The sequence below is a fragment of the Gadus chalcogrammus genome, chromosome 12, assembly GCF_026213295.1.
Source record: "Gadus chalcogrammus isolate NIFS_2021 chromosome 12, NIFS_Gcha_1.0, whole genome shotgun sequence".
NCBI classification, from domain to species: Eukaryota; Metazoa; Chordata; class Actinopteri; order Gadiformes; family Gadidae; genus Gadus; species Gadus chalcogrammus.
Genome location: NC_079423.1, coordinates 9,686,049 through 9,698,548, shown reverse-complemented (window position 1 = coordinate 9,698,548; position 12,500 = coordinate 9,686,049). Strand labels below are relative to the sequence as shown.

Genomic DNA, 12,500 nt, shown 5'->3' with positions numbered 1-12,500 from the left:
CCACGGTAGGCCACGGAGGCAATGAGCTCGAGTTGAAAAAGAAAAAGATTACAGCACCTGGTATTCCCAGGCGGTCTCCCATCCAAGTACTAACCAGGCCCTACCCTGCTTAGCTTCCGAGATCAGACGAGATCGGGCGTGTTCAGGGTGGTATGGCCGTAAGCAATTAGTGCAGGCGCAAAACCAGGTTTTATACAGTAGCACATAAGGAGTGAGAAAGCTGCTGAGGCTCGACGTTACACTTTTACAAAAACAATCATTAGTTAGATATAAACGGCAGTAATTGATTCAGTAGGACTCCTTATCCATGTAAACGATCATTGTGACATCTGAATTCATTAATTATCTGAAATACACTGCGTGTGCGTGTGATGTTAAATGTTTGAACCAAGGTTAACGGTTAAAGTGTCAGAGAATGGGTGGTGATTTTTTGACGTCCTCCCATGATCTGAAGTGAGCGTGCGTGTTTGTGTTGGTGAAAGTTTAAGAAATGTACAACTGTCGGTTCAGCTCTCTGGTGCTCCCTGCTGGCAGTATCACTATACTGTCCTCATGTTTCACAAAAATAGTTTTGAGAGACGTTGTCAGTTTTTGTATGTTGCTTAAATCCTCCAAAGCGGTTGGCAGTAAACATCAGGTCACGGTACGCCACGGTAGGCCACGGAGTCAATGAGCTCGAATTGAAAAAGAAAAAGCTTACAGCACCTGGTATTCCCAGGCGGTCTCCCATCCAAGTACTAACCAGGCCTGACCCTGCTTAGCTTCCGAGATCAGACAAAATCAGGCGTGTTCAGGGTGGTATGGCCGTAAACAAATAGTGCCGGCGCAAAACCAGGTTTTATACAGTAGCACATGAGGAGTGAGCAAGCTGCTGAGGCTTGACGTTACACTTTTACAAAAACAATCATTAGTTAGATATAAACGGCAGTAATTGATTCAGTAGGACTCCTTATCCATGTAAACGATCATTGTGACATCTGAATTCATTAATTATCTGAAATACACTGCGTGTGCTTGTGATGTTAAATGTTTGAACCAAGGTTAACGGTTAAAGTGTCAGAGAATGGGTGGTGATTTTTTGACGTCCTCCCATGATCTGAAGTGAGCGTGCGTGTTTGTGTTGGTGAAAGTTTAAGAAATGTACAACTGTCGGTTCAGCTCTCTGGTGCTCCCTGCTGGCAGTATCACTATACTGTCCTCATGTTTCACAAAAACAGTTTTGAGAGACGTTGTCAGTTTTGTATGTTGCTTAAATCCTCCAAAGCGGTTGGCAGTAAACATCAGGTCACGGTACGCCACGGAGTCAATGAGCTCGAGTTGAAAAAGAAATAGCTTACAGCACCTGGTATTCCCAGGCGGTCTCCCATCCAAGTACTAACCATCCCCAACCCTGCTTAACTTCCGAGATCAGACTAGATCGGGCGTGTTCAGGGTGGTATGGCCGTAAGCAATTAGTGCAGGCGCAAAACCAGGTTTTATACAGTAGCACATAAGGAGTGATAAAGCTGCTGAGGCTCGACGTTACACTCTTACAAAAACAATCATTAGTTAGATATAAACGGCAGTAATTGATTCAGTAGGACTCCTTATCCATGTAAACGATCATTGTGACATCTGAATTCATTAATTATCTGAAATACACTGCGTGTGCGTGTGATGTTAAATGTTTGAACCAAGGTTAACGGTTAAAGTGTCAGAGAATGGGTGGTGATTTTTTGACGTCCTCCCATGATCTGAAGTGAGCGTGCGTGTTTGTGTTGGTGAAAGTTTAAGAAATGTACAACTGTCGGTTCAGCTCTCTGGTGCTCCCTGCTGGCAGTATCACTATACTGTCCTCATGTTTCACAAAAATAGTTTTGAGAGACGTTGTCAGTTTTTGTATGTTGCTTAAATCCTCCAAAGCGGTTGGCAGTAAACATCAGGTCACGGTACGCCACGGTAGGCCACTGAGTCAATGAGCTCGAGTTGAAAAAGAAAAAGCTTACAGCACCTGGTATTCCCAGGCCGTCTCCCATCCAAGTACTAACCAGGCCCGACCCTGCTTAGCTTCCGAGTTCAGACGAGATCGGGCGCGTTCAGGGTGGTATGGCCGTAAGCAATTAGTGCAGGTGCAAAACCAGGTTTTATACAGTAGCACATAAGGAGTGAGAAAGCTGCTGAGGCTCGACGTTACACTCTTACAAAAACAATCATTAGTTAGATATAAACGGCAGTAATTGATTCAGTAGGACTCCTTATCCATGTAAACGATCATTGTGACATCTGAATTCATTAATTATCTGAAATACACTGCGTGTGCGTGTGATGTTAAATGTTTGAACCAAGGTTAACGGTTAAAGTGTCAGAGAATGGGTGGTGATTTTTTGACGTCCTCCCATGATCTGAAGTGAGCGTGCGTGTTTGTGTTGGTGAAAGTTTAAGAAATGTACAACTGTCGGTTCAGCTCTCTGGTGCTCCCTGCTGGCAGTATCACTCCTCATGTTTCACAAAAATAGTTTTGAGAGACGTTGTCAGTTTTTGTATGTTGCTTAAATCCTCCAAAGCGGTTGGCAGTAAACATCAGGTCACGGTACGCCACGGAGTCAATGAGCTCGAGTTGAAAAAGAAAAAGCTTACAGCACCTGGTATTCCCAGGGGGTCTCCCATCCAAGTACTAACCAGGCCCGACCCTCCTTAGTTTCCGAGATCAGACGAGATCGGGAGTGTTCAGGGTGGTATGGCCGTAAGGAATTAGTGCAGGCGCAAAACCAGGTTTTATACAGTAGCACATAAGGAGTGAGAAAGCTGCTGAGGCTCGACGTTACACTCTTACAAAAACAATCATTAGTTAGATATAAACGGCAGTAATTGATTCAGTAGGACTCCTTATCCATGTAAACGATCATTGTGACATCTGAATTCATTAATTATCTGAAATACACTGCGTGTGCGTGTGATGTTAAATGTTGGAACCAAGGTTAACGGTTAAAGTGTCAGAGAATGGGTGGGGATTTTTTGACGTCCTCCCATGATCTGAAGTGAGCGTGCGTGTTTGTGTTGGTGAAAGTTTAAGAAATGTACAACTGTCGGTTCAGCTCTCTGGTGCTCCCTGCTGGCAGTATCACTATACTGTCCTCATGTTTCACAAAAACAGTTTTGAGAGACGTTGTCAGTTTTTGTATGTTGCTTAAATCCTCCAAAGCGGTTGGCAGTAAACATCAGGTCACGGTACGCCACGGAGTCAATGAGCTCGAGTTGAAAAAGAAAAAGCTTACAGCACCTGGTATTCCCAGGCGGACTCCCATCCAAGTACTAACCAGGCCCGACCCTGCTTAGCTTCCGAGATCAGACGAGATCGGGCGTGTTCAGGGTGGTATGGCCGTAAGCAATTAGTGCAGGCGCAAAACCAGGTTTTATACAGTAGCACATAAGGAGTGAGAAAGCTGCTGAGGCTCGACGTTACACTCTTACAAAAACAATCATTAGTTAGATATAAACGGCAGTAATTGATTCAGTAGGACTCCTTATCCATGTAAACCATCATTGTGACATCTGAATTCATTAATTATCTGAAATACACTGCGTGTGCGTGTGATGTTAAATGTTTGAACCAAGGTTAACGGTTAAAGTGTCAGAGAATGGGTGGTGATTTTTTGACGTCCTCCCATGATCTGAAGTGAGCGTGCGTGTTTGTGTTGGTGAAAGTTTAAGAAATGTACAATGTCGGTTCAGCTCTCTGGTGCTCCCTGCTGGCAGTATCACTATACTGTCCTCATGTTTCACAAAAATAGTTTTGAGAGACGTTGTCAGTTTTTGTATGTTGCTTAAATCCTCCAAAGCGGTTGGCAGTAAACATCAGGTCACGGTACGCCACGGAGTCAATGAGCTCGAGTTGAAAAAGAAAAAGCTTACAGCACCTGGTATTCCCAGGCGGTCTCCCATCCAAGTACCAACCAGGCCCGACCCACCTTAGTTTCCGAGATCAGACGAGATCGGGCGTGTTCAGGGTGGTATGGCCGTAAGCAATTAGTGCAGGCGCAAAACCAGGTTTTATACAGTAGCACATAAGGAGTGAGAAAGCTGCTGAGGCTCGACGTTACACTCTTACAAAAACAATCATTAGTTAGATATAAACGGCAGTAATTGATTCAGTAGGACTCCTTATCCATGTAAACGATCATTGTGACATCTGAATTCATTAATTATCTGAAATACACTGCGTGTGCGTGTGATGTTAAATGTTGGAACCAAGGTTAACGGTTAAAGTGTCAGAGAATGGGTGGTGATTTTTTGACGTCCTCCCATGATCTGAAGTGAGCGTGCGTGTTTGTGTTGGTGAAAGTTTAAGAAATGTACAACTGTCGGTTCAGCTCTCTGGTGCTCCCTGCTGGCAGTATCACTATACTGTCCTCATGTTTCACAAAAATAGTTTTGAGAGACGTTGTCAGTTTTTGTATGTTGCTTAAATCCTCCAAAGCGGTTGGCAGTAAACATCAGGTCACGGTACGCCACGGTAGGCCACGGAGTCAATGAGCTCGAGTTGAAAAAGATAAAGCTTACAGCACCTGGTATTCCCAGGCGGTCTCCCATCCAAGTACTAACCAGGCCCGACCCTGCTTAGCTTCCGAGTTCAGACGAGATCGGGCGTGTTCAGGGTGGTCTGGCCGTAAGCAAATAGTGCAGGCGCAAAACCAGGTTTTATACAGTAGCACATAAGGAGTGAGAAAGCTGCTGAGGCTCGACGTTACACTTTTACAAAAACAATCATTAGTTAGATATAAACGGCAGTAATTGATTCAGTAGGACTCCTTATCCATGTAAACGATCATTGTGACATCTGAATTCATTAATTATCTGAAATACACTGCGTGTGCGTGTGATGTTAAATGTTTGAACCAAGGTTAACGGTTAAAGTGTCAGAGAATGGGTGGGGATTTTTTGACGTCCTCCCATGATCTGAAGTGAGCGTGCGTGTTTGTGTTGGTGAAAGTTTAAGAAATGTACAACTGTCGGTTCAGCTCTCTGGTGCTCCCTGCTGGCAGTATCACTATACTGTCCTCATGTTTCACAAAAACAGTTTTGAGAGACGTTGTCAGTTTTTGTATGTTGCTTAAATCCTCCAAAGCGGTTGGCAGTAAACATCAGGTCACGGTACGCCACGGAGTCAATGAGCTCGAGTTGAAAAAGAAAAAGCTTACAGCACCTGGTATTCCCAGGCGGACTCCCATCCAAGTACTAACCAGGCCCGACCCTGCTTAGCTTCCGAGATCAGACGAGATCGGGCGTGTTCAGGGTGGTATGGCCGTAAGCAATTAGTGCAGGCGCAAAACCAGGTTTTATACAGTAGCACATAAGGAGTGAGAAAGCTGCTGAGGCTCGACGTTACACTCTTACAAAAACAATCATTAGTTAGATATAAACGGCAGTAATTGATTCAGTAGGACTCCTTATCCATGTAAACCATCATTGTGACATCTGAATTCATTAATTATCTGAAATACACTGCGTGTGCGTGTGATGTTAAATGTTTGAACCAAGGTTAACGGTTAAAGTGTCAGAGAATGGGTGGTGATTTTTTGACGTCCTCCCATGATCTGAAGTGAGCGTGCGTGTTTGTGTTGGTGAAAGTTTAAGAAATGTACAACTGTCGGTTCAGCTCTCTGGTGCTCCCTGCTGGCAGTATCACTATACTGTCCTCATGTTTCACAAAAACAGTTTTGTGAGACGTTGTCAGTTTTTGTATGTTGCTTAAATCCTCCAAAGCGGTTGGCAGTAAACATCAGGTCACGGTACGCCACGGAGTCAATGAGCTCGAGTTGAAAAAGAAAAAGCTTACAGCACCTGGTATTCCCAGGCGGTCACCCATCCAAGTACTAACCATGCCCGACCCGGCTTAACTTCCGAGATCAGACGAGATCGGGCGTGTTCAGGGTGGTATGGCCGTAAGCATTTAGTGCAGGCGCAAAACCAGGTTTTATACAGTAGCACATAAGGAGTGATAAAGCTGCTGAGGCTCGACGTTACACTCTTACAAAAACAATCATTAGTTAGATATAAACGGCAGTAATTGATTCAGTAGGACTCCTTATCCATGTAAACGATCATTGTGACATCTGAATTCATTAATTATCTGAAATACACTGCGTGTGCGTGTGATGTTAAATGTTTGAACCAAGGTTAACGGTTAAAGTGTCAGAGAATGGGTGGTGATTTTTTGACGTCCTCCCATGATCTGAAGTGAGCGTGCGTGTTTGTGTTGGTGAAAGTTTAAGAAATGTACAACTGTCGGTTCAGCTCTCTGGTGCTCCCTGCTGGCAGTATCACTATACTGTCCTCATGTTTCACAAAAATAGTTTTGAGAGACGTTGTCAGTTTTTGTATGTTGCTGAAATCCTCCAAAGCGGTTGGCAGTAAACATCAGGTCACGGTACGCCACGGTAGGCCACGGAGTCAATGAGCTCGAGTTGAAGAAGAAAATGCTTACAGCACCTGGTATTTCCAGGCGGTCTCCCATCCAAGTACCAACCAGGCCCGACCCTGCATAGCTTCCGAGTTCAGACGAGATCAGGCGTGTTCAGGGTGGTATGGCCGTAAACAAATAGTGCAGGCGCAAAACCAGGTTTTATACAGTAGCACATAAGGAGTGAGAAAGCTGCTGAGGCTCGACGTTACACTTTTACAAAAACAATCATTAGTTAGATATAAACGGCAGTAATTGATTCAGTAGGACTCCTTATCCATGTAAACGATCATTGTGACATCTGAATTCATTAATTAATTGAAATACACTGCGTGTGCGTGTGATGTTAAATGTTTGAACCAAGGTTAACGGTTAAAGTGTCAGAGAATGGGTGGGGATTTTTTGACGTCCTCCCATGATCTGAAGTGAGCGTGCGTGTTTGTGTTGGTGAAAGTTTAAGAAATGTACAACTGTCGGTTCAGCTCTCTGGTGCTCCCTGCTGGCAGTATCACTATACTGTCCTCATGTTTCACAAAAACAGTTTTGATAGACGTTGTCAGTTTTTGTATGTTGCTTAAATCCTCCAAAGCGGTTGGCAGTAAACATCAGGTCACGGTACGCCACGGAGTCAATGAGCTCGAGTTGAAAAAGAAAAAGCTTACAGCACCTGTTATTCCCAGGCGGACTCCCATCCAAGTACTAACCAGGCCCGACCCTGCTTAGCTTCCGAGATCAGACGAGATCGGGCGTGTTCAGGGTAGTATGGCCGTAAGCAATTAGTGCAGGCGCAAAACCAGGTTTTATACAGTAGCACATAAGGAGTGAGAAAGGTGCTGAGGCTCGACGTTACACTCTTACAAAAACAATCATTAGTTAGATATAAACGGCAGTAATTGATTCAGTAGGACTCCTTATCCATGTAAACCATCATTGTGACATCTGAATTCATTAATTATCTGAAATACACTGCGTGTGCGTGTGATGTTAAATGTTTGAACCAAGGTTAACGGTTAAAGTGTCAGAGAATGGGTGGTGATTTTTTGACGTCCTCCCATGATCTGAAGTGAGCGTGCGTGTTTGTGTTGGTGAAAGTTTAAGAAATGTACAACTGTCGGTTCAGCTCTCTGGTGCTCCCTGCTGGCAGTATCACTATACTGTCCTCATGTTTCACAAAAATAGTTTTGAGAGACGTTGTCAGTTTTTGTATGTTGCTTAAATCCTCCAAAGCGGTTGGCAGTAAACATCAGGTCACGGTACGCCACGGTAGGCCACGGAGTCAATGAGCTCGAGTTGAAAATGATAAAGCTTACAGCACCTGGTATTCCCAGGCGGTCTCCCATCCAAGTACTAACCAGGCCCGACCCTGCTTAGCTTCCGAGTTCAGACGAGATCGGGCGTGTTCAGGGTGGTCTGGCCGTAAGCAAATAGTGCAAGCGCAAAACCAGGTTTTATACAGTAGCACATAAGGAGTGAGAAAGCTGCTGAGGCTCGACGTTACACTTTTACAAAAACAATCATTAGTTAGATATAAACGGCAGTAATTGATTCAGTAGGACTCCTTATCCATGTAAACGATCATTGTGACATCTGAATTCATTAATTATCTGAAATACACTGCGTGTGCGTGTGATGTTAAATGTTTGAACCAAGGTTAACGGTTAAAGTGTCAGAGAATGGGTGGGGATTTTTTGACGTCCTCCCATGATCTGAAGTGAGCGTGCGTGTTTGTGTTGGTGAAAGTTTAAGAAATGTACAACTGTCGGTTCAGCTCACTGGTGCTCCCTGCTGGCAGTATCACTATACTGTCCTCATGTTTCACAAAAACAGTTTTGAGAGACGTTGTCAGTTTTTGTATGTTGCTTAAATCCTCCAAAGCGGTTGGCAGTAAACATCAGGTCACGGTACGCCACGGAGTCAATGAGCTCGAGTTGAAAAAGAAAAAGCTTACAGCACCTGGTATTCCCAGGCGGACTCCCATCCATGTACTAACCAGTCCCGACCCTGCTTAGCTTCCGAGATCAGACGAGATCGGGCGTGTTCAGGGTGGTATGGCCGTAAGCAATTAATGCAGGCGCAAAACCAGGTTTTATACAGTAGCACATAAGGAGTGAGAAAGCTGCTGAGGCTCGACGTTACACTCTTACAAAAACAATCATTAGTTAGATATAAACGGCAGTAATTGATTCAGTAGGACTCCTTATCCATGTAAACCATCATTGTGACATCTGAATTCATTAATTATCTGAAATACACTGCGTGTGCGTGTGATGTTAAATGTTTGAACCAAGGTTAACGGTTAAAGTGTCAGAGAATGGGTGGTGATTTTTTGACATCCTCCCATGATCTGAAGTGAGCGTGCGTGTTTGTGTTGGTGAAAGTTTAAGAAATGTACAACTGTCGGTTCAGCTCTCTGGTGCTCCCTGCTGGCAGTATCACTATACTGTCCTCATGTTTCACAAAAATAGTTTTGAGAGACGTTGTCAGTTTTTGTATGTTGCTTAAATCCTCCAAAGCGGTTGGCAGTAAACATCAGGTCACGGTATGCCACGGTAGGCCACGGAGTCAATGAGCTCGAGTTGAAAAAGAAAATGCTTTCAGCACCTGGTATTCCCAGGCGGTCTCCCATCCAAGTACTAACCAGGCCCGACCCTGCTTAGCTTCCGAGTTCAGACGAGATCAGGCGTGTTCAGGGTGGTATGGCCGTAAGCAAATAGTGCAGGCGCAAAACCAGGTTTTATACAGTAGCACATAAGGAGTGAGAAAGCTGCTGAGGCTCGACGTTACACTTTTACAAAAACAATCATTAGTTAGATATAAACGGCAGTAATTGATTCAGTAGGACTCCTTATCCATGTAAACGATCATTGTGACATCTGAATTCATTAATTATCTGAAATACACTGCGTGTGCGTGTGATGTTAAATGTTTGAACCAAGGTTAACGGTTAAAGTGTCAGAGAATGGGTGGGGATTTTTTGACGTCCTCCCATGATCTGAAGTGAGCGTGCGTGTTTGTGTTGGTGAAAGTTTAAGAAATGTACAACTGTCGGTTCAGCTCTCTGGTGCTCCCTGCTGGCAGTATCACTATACTGTCCTCATGTTTCACAAAAACATTTTTGAGAGACGTTGTCAGTTTTTGTATGTTGCTTAAATCCTCCAAAGCGGTTGGCAGTAAACATCAGGTCACGGTACACCACGGAGTCAATGAGCTCGAGTTGAAAAAGAAAAAGCTTACAGCACCTGGTATTCCCAGGCGGACTCCCATCCAAGTACTAACCAGGCCCGACCCTGCTTAGCTTCCGAGATCAGACGAGATCGGGCGTGTTCAGGGTGGTATGGCCAAAAGCAATTAGTGCAGGCGCAAAACCAGGTTTTATACAGTAGCACATAAGGAGTGAGAAAGCTGCTGAGGCTCGACGTTACACTTTTACAAAAACAATCATTAGTTAGATATAAACGGCAGTAATTGATTCAGTAGGACTCCTTATCCATGTAAACGATCATTGTGACATCTGAATTCATTAATTATCTGAAATACACTGCGTGTGTGTGTGATGTTAAATGTTTGAACCAAGGTTTACGGTCAAAGTGTCAGAGAATGGGTGGTGATTTTTTGACGTCCTCCCATGATCTGAAGTGAGCGTGCGTGTTTGTGTTGGTGAAAGTTTAAGAAATGTACAACTGTCGGTTCAGCTCTCTGGTGCTCCCTGCTGGCAGTATCACTATACTGTCCTCATGTTTCACAAAAATAGTTTTGAGAGACGTTGTCAGTTTTTGTATGTTGCTTAAATCCTCCAAAGCGGTTGGCAGTAAACATCAGGTCACGGTACACCACGGAGTCAATGAGCTCGAGTTGAAAAAGAAAAAGCTTACAGCACCTGGTATTCCCAGGCGGACTCCCATCCAAGTACTAACCAGGCCCGACCCTGCTTAGCTTCCGAGATCAGACGAGATCGGGCGTGTTCAGGGTGGTATGGCCGTAAGCAATTAGTGCAGGCGCAAAACCAGGTTTTATACAGTAGCACATAAGGAGTGAGAAAGCTGCTGAGGCTCGACGTTACACTCTTACAAAAACAATCATTAGTTAGATATAAACGGCAGTAATTGATTCAGTAGGACTCCTTATCCATGTAAACCATCATTGTGACATCTGAATTCATTAATTATCTGAAATACACTGCGTGTGCGTGTGATGTTAAATGTTGGAACCAAGGTTAACGGTTAAAGTGTCAGAGAATGGGTGGTGATTTTTTGACGTCCTCCCATGATCTGAAGTGAGCGTGCGTGTTTGTGTTGGTGAAATTTTTAGAAATGTACAACTGTCGGTTCAGCTCTCTGGTGCTCCCTGCTGGCAGTATCACTATACTGTCCTCATGTTTCACAAAAACAGTTTTGAGAGACGTTGTCAGTTTTTGTATGTTGCTTAAATCCTCCAAAGCGGTTGGCAGTAAACATCAGCTCACGGTACGCCACGGAGTCAATGAGCTCGAGTTGAAAAAGAAAAAGCTTACAGCACCTGGTATTCCCAGGCGGACTCCCATCCAAGTACTAACCATGCCCGACCCTAATTAAGTTCCGAGATCAGACGAGATCGGGCGTGTTTTTTTTTTTTTTTCTTTTGGTGACACCCGTCACTACTTACAGCAACCTGGGCTTCTGAGGAGGTCTCCCACCCAAGTACTAACCAGGCCCGACCCTGCTTAGCTTCCGAGATCAGACGAGATCGGGCGTGTTCAGGGTGGTATGGCCGTAAGCAATTAGTGCAGGCGCAAAACCAGGTTTTATACAGTAGCACATAAGGAGTGAGAAAGCTGCTGAGGCTCGACGTTACACTCTTACAAAAACAATCATTAGTTAGATATAAACGGCAGTAATTGATTCAGTAGGACTCCTTATCCATGTAAACCATCATTGTGACATCTGAATTCATTAATTATCTGAAATACACTGCGTGTGCGTGTGATGTTAATGTTTGAACCAAGGTTAACGGTTAAAGTGTCAGAGAATGGGTGGTGATTTTTGACGTCCTCCCATGATCTGAAGTGAGCGTGCGTGTTTGTGTTGGTGAAAGTTTAAGAAATGTACAACTGTCGGTTCAGCTCTCTGGTGCTCCCTGCTGGCAGTATCACTATACTGTCCTCATGTTTCACAAAAATAGTTTTGAGAGACGTTGTCAGTTTTTGTATGTTGCTTAAATCCTCCAAAGCGGTTGGCAGTAAACATCAGGTCACGGTACGCCACGGTAGGCCACGGAGTCAATGAGCTCGAGTTGAAAAAGAAAAAGCTTACAGCACCTGGTATTCCCAGGTGGTCTCCCATCCAAGTACTAACCAGGCCCGACCCTGCTTAACTTCCGAGAACAGACAAGATCGGGCGTGTTCAGGGTGGTATGGCCGTAAGCAATTAGTGCAGGCGCAAAACCAGGTTTTATACAGTAGCACATAAGGAGTGAGAAAGCTGCTGAGGCTCGACGTTACACTTTTACAAAAACAATCATTAGTTAGATATAAACGGCAGTAATTGATTCAGTAGGACTCCTTATCCATGTAAACGATCATTGTGACATCTGAATTCATTAATTATCTGAAATACACTGCGTGTGCGTGTGATGTTAAATGTTTGAACCAAGGTTAACGGTTAAAGTGTCAGAGAATGGGTGGTGATTTTTGACGTCCTCCCATGATCTGAAGTGAGCGTGCGTGTTTGTGTTGGTGAAAGTTTAAGAAATGTACAACTGTCGTTTCAGCTCTCTGGTGCTCCCTGCTGGCAGTATCACTATACTGTCCTCATGTTTCACAAAAATAGTTTTGAGAGACGTTGTCAGTTTTTGTATGTTGCTTAAATCCTCCAAAGCGGTTGGCAGTAAACATCAGGTCACGGTACGCCACGGTAGGCCACGGAGGCAATGAGCTCGAGTTGAAAAAGAAATAGCTTACCGCACCTGGTATTCCCAGGCGGTCTCCTAGGCGGTCTCCCATCCAAGTACTAACCAGGCCCGACCCTGCTTAGCTTCCGAGATCAGACGAGATCGGGCGTGTTCAGGGTGGTATGGCCGTAAGCAA

General features: G+C 44.4%; 19 non-coding genes and 1 pseudogene across 19 annotated transcripts; all 20 read right to left on the bottom strand.

The window, feature by feature from the left end:
• Positions 1 to 45: 45 nt before the first annotated feature.
• Positions 46 to 164, bottom strand: LOC130399757 (5S ribosomal RNA). Its single transcript, XR_008902257.1, has one exon. It is a non-coding gene; the product is annotated as a 5S ribosomal RNA (ribosomal RNA).
• A 529-nt stretch (positions 165 to 693) lies between these two features.
• LOC130395614 (5S ribosomal RNA) lies at positions 694 to 812 on the bottom strand. Its single transcript, XR_008898653.1, has one exon. It is a non-coding gene; the product is annotated as a 5S ribosomal RNA (ribosomal RNA).
• Positions 813 to 1,330: 518 nt separating this feature from the next.
• On the bottom strand, positions 1,331 to 1,449 carry LOC130395448 (5S ribosomal RNA). Its single transcript, XR_008898503.1, has one exon. It is a non-coding gene; the product is annotated as a 5S ribosomal RNA (ribosomal RNA).
• A 529-nt stretch (positions 1,450 to 1,978) lies between these two features.
• Positions 1,979 to 2,097, bottom strand: LOC130400333 (5S ribosomal RNA). Its single transcript, XR_008902811.1, has one exon. It is a non-coding gene; the product is annotated as a 5S ribosomal RNA (ribosomal RNA).
• Positions 2,098 to 2,609: 512 nt separating this feature from the next.
• On the bottom strand, positions 2,610 to 2,728 carry LOC130395416 (5S ribosomal RNA). Its single transcript, XR_008898474.1, has one exon. It is a non-coding gene; the product is annotated as a 5S ribosomal RNA (ribosomal RNA).
• A 519-nt stretch (positions 2,729 to 3,247) lies between these two features.
• Positions 3,248 to 3,366, bottom strand: LOC130399938 (5S ribosomal RNA). Its single transcript, XR_008902430.1, has one exon. It is a non-coding gene; the product is annotated as a 5S ribosomal RNA (ribosomal RNA).
• A 518-nt stretch (positions 3,367 to 3,884) lies between these two features.
• On the bottom strand, positions 3,885 to 4,003 carry LOC130395624 (5S ribosomal RNA). Its single transcript, XR_008898662.1, has one exon. It is a non-coding gene; the product is annotated as a 5S ribosomal RNA (ribosomal RNA).
• Positions 4,004 to 4,532: 529 nt separating this feature from the next.
• On the bottom strand, positions 4,533 to 4,651 carry LOC130399841 (5S ribosomal RNA). Its single transcript, XR_008902337.1, has one exon. It is a non-coding gene; the product is annotated as a 5S ribosomal RNA (ribosomal RNA).
• A 519-nt stretch (positions 4,652 to 5,170) lies between these two features.
• LOC130399937 (5S ribosomal RNA) lies at positions 5,171 to 5,289 on the bottom strand. The gene has a single exon (XR_008902429.1). It is a non-coding gene; the product is annotated as a 5S ribosomal RNA (ribosomal RNA).
• A 519-nt stretch (positions 5,290 to 5,808) lies between these two features.
• On the bottom strand, positions 5,809 to 5,927 carry LOC130401090 (5S ribosomal RNA). The gene has a single exon (XR_008903550.1). It is a non-coding gene; the product is annotated as a 5S ribosomal RNA (ribosomal RNA).
• A 529-nt stretch (positions 5,928 to 6,456) lies between these two features.
• On the bottom strand, positions 6,457 to 6,575 carry LOC130395616 (5S ribosomal RNA). The gene has a single exon (XR_008898655.1). It is a non-coding gene; the product is annotated as a 5S ribosomal RNA (ribosomal RNA).
• A 519-nt stretch (positions 6,576 to 7,094) lies between these two features.
• LOC130394212 (5S ribosomal RNA) lies at positions 7,095 to 7,213 on the bottom strand. The gene has a single exon (XR_008897393.1). It is a non-coding gene; the product is annotated as a 5S ribosomal RNA (ribosomal RNA).
• A 529-nt stretch (positions 7,214 to 7,742) lies between these two features.
• On the bottom strand, positions 7,743 to 7,861 carry LOC130399840 (5S ribosomal RNA). Its single transcript, XR_008902336.1, has one exon. It is a non-coding gene; the product is annotated as a 5S ribosomal RNA (ribosomal RNA).
• A 519-nt stretch (positions 7,862 to 8,380) lies between these two features.
• LOC130395233 (5S ribosomal RNA) lies at positions 8,381 to 8,499 on the bottom strand. The gene has a single exon (XR_008898313.1). It is a non-coding gene; the product is annotated as a 5S ribosomal RNA (ribosomal RNA).
• Positions 8,500 to 9,028: 529 nt separating this feature from the next.
• On the bottom strand, positions 9,029 to 9,147 carry LOC130401118 (5S ribosomal RNA). Its single transcript, XR_008903576.1, has one exon. It is a non-coding gene; the product is annotated as a 5S ribosomal RNA (ribosomal RNA).
• A 519-nt stretch (positions 9,148 to 9,666) lies between these two features.
• LOC130401301 (5S ribosomal RNA) lies at positions 9,667 to 9,785 on the bottom strand. The gene has a single exon (XR_008903763.1). It is a non-coding gene; the product is annotated as a 5S ribosomal RNA (ribosomal RNA).
• A 519-nt stretch (positions 9,786 to 10,304) lies between these two features.
• Positions 10,305 to 10,423, bottom strand: LOC130399936 (5S ribosomal RNA). Its single transcript, XR_008902428.1, has one exon. It is a non-coding gene; the product is annotated as a 5S ribosomal RNA (ribosomal RNA).
• A 650-nt stretch (positions 10,424 to 11,073) lies between these two features.
• LOC130394335 (5S ribosomal RNA) lies at positions 11,074 to 11,193 on the bottom strand. Its single transcript, XR_008897504.1, has one exon. It is a non-coding gene; the product is annotated as a 5S ribosomal RNA (ribosomal RNA).
• Positions 11,194 to 11,720: 527 nt separating this feature from the next.
• On the bottom strand, positions 11,721 to 11,839 carry LOC130400962 (5S ribosomal RNA). The gene has a single exon (XR_008903428.1). It is a non-coding gene; the product is annotated as a 5S ribosomal RNA (ribosomal RNA).
• A 528-nt stretch (positions 11,840 to 12,367) lies between these two features.
• On the bottom strand, positions 12,368 to 12,498 carry LOC130395637 (5S ribosomal RNA; annotated as a pseudogene).
• Between the last annotated feature and the right edge of the window lie 2 nt (positions 12,499 to 12,500).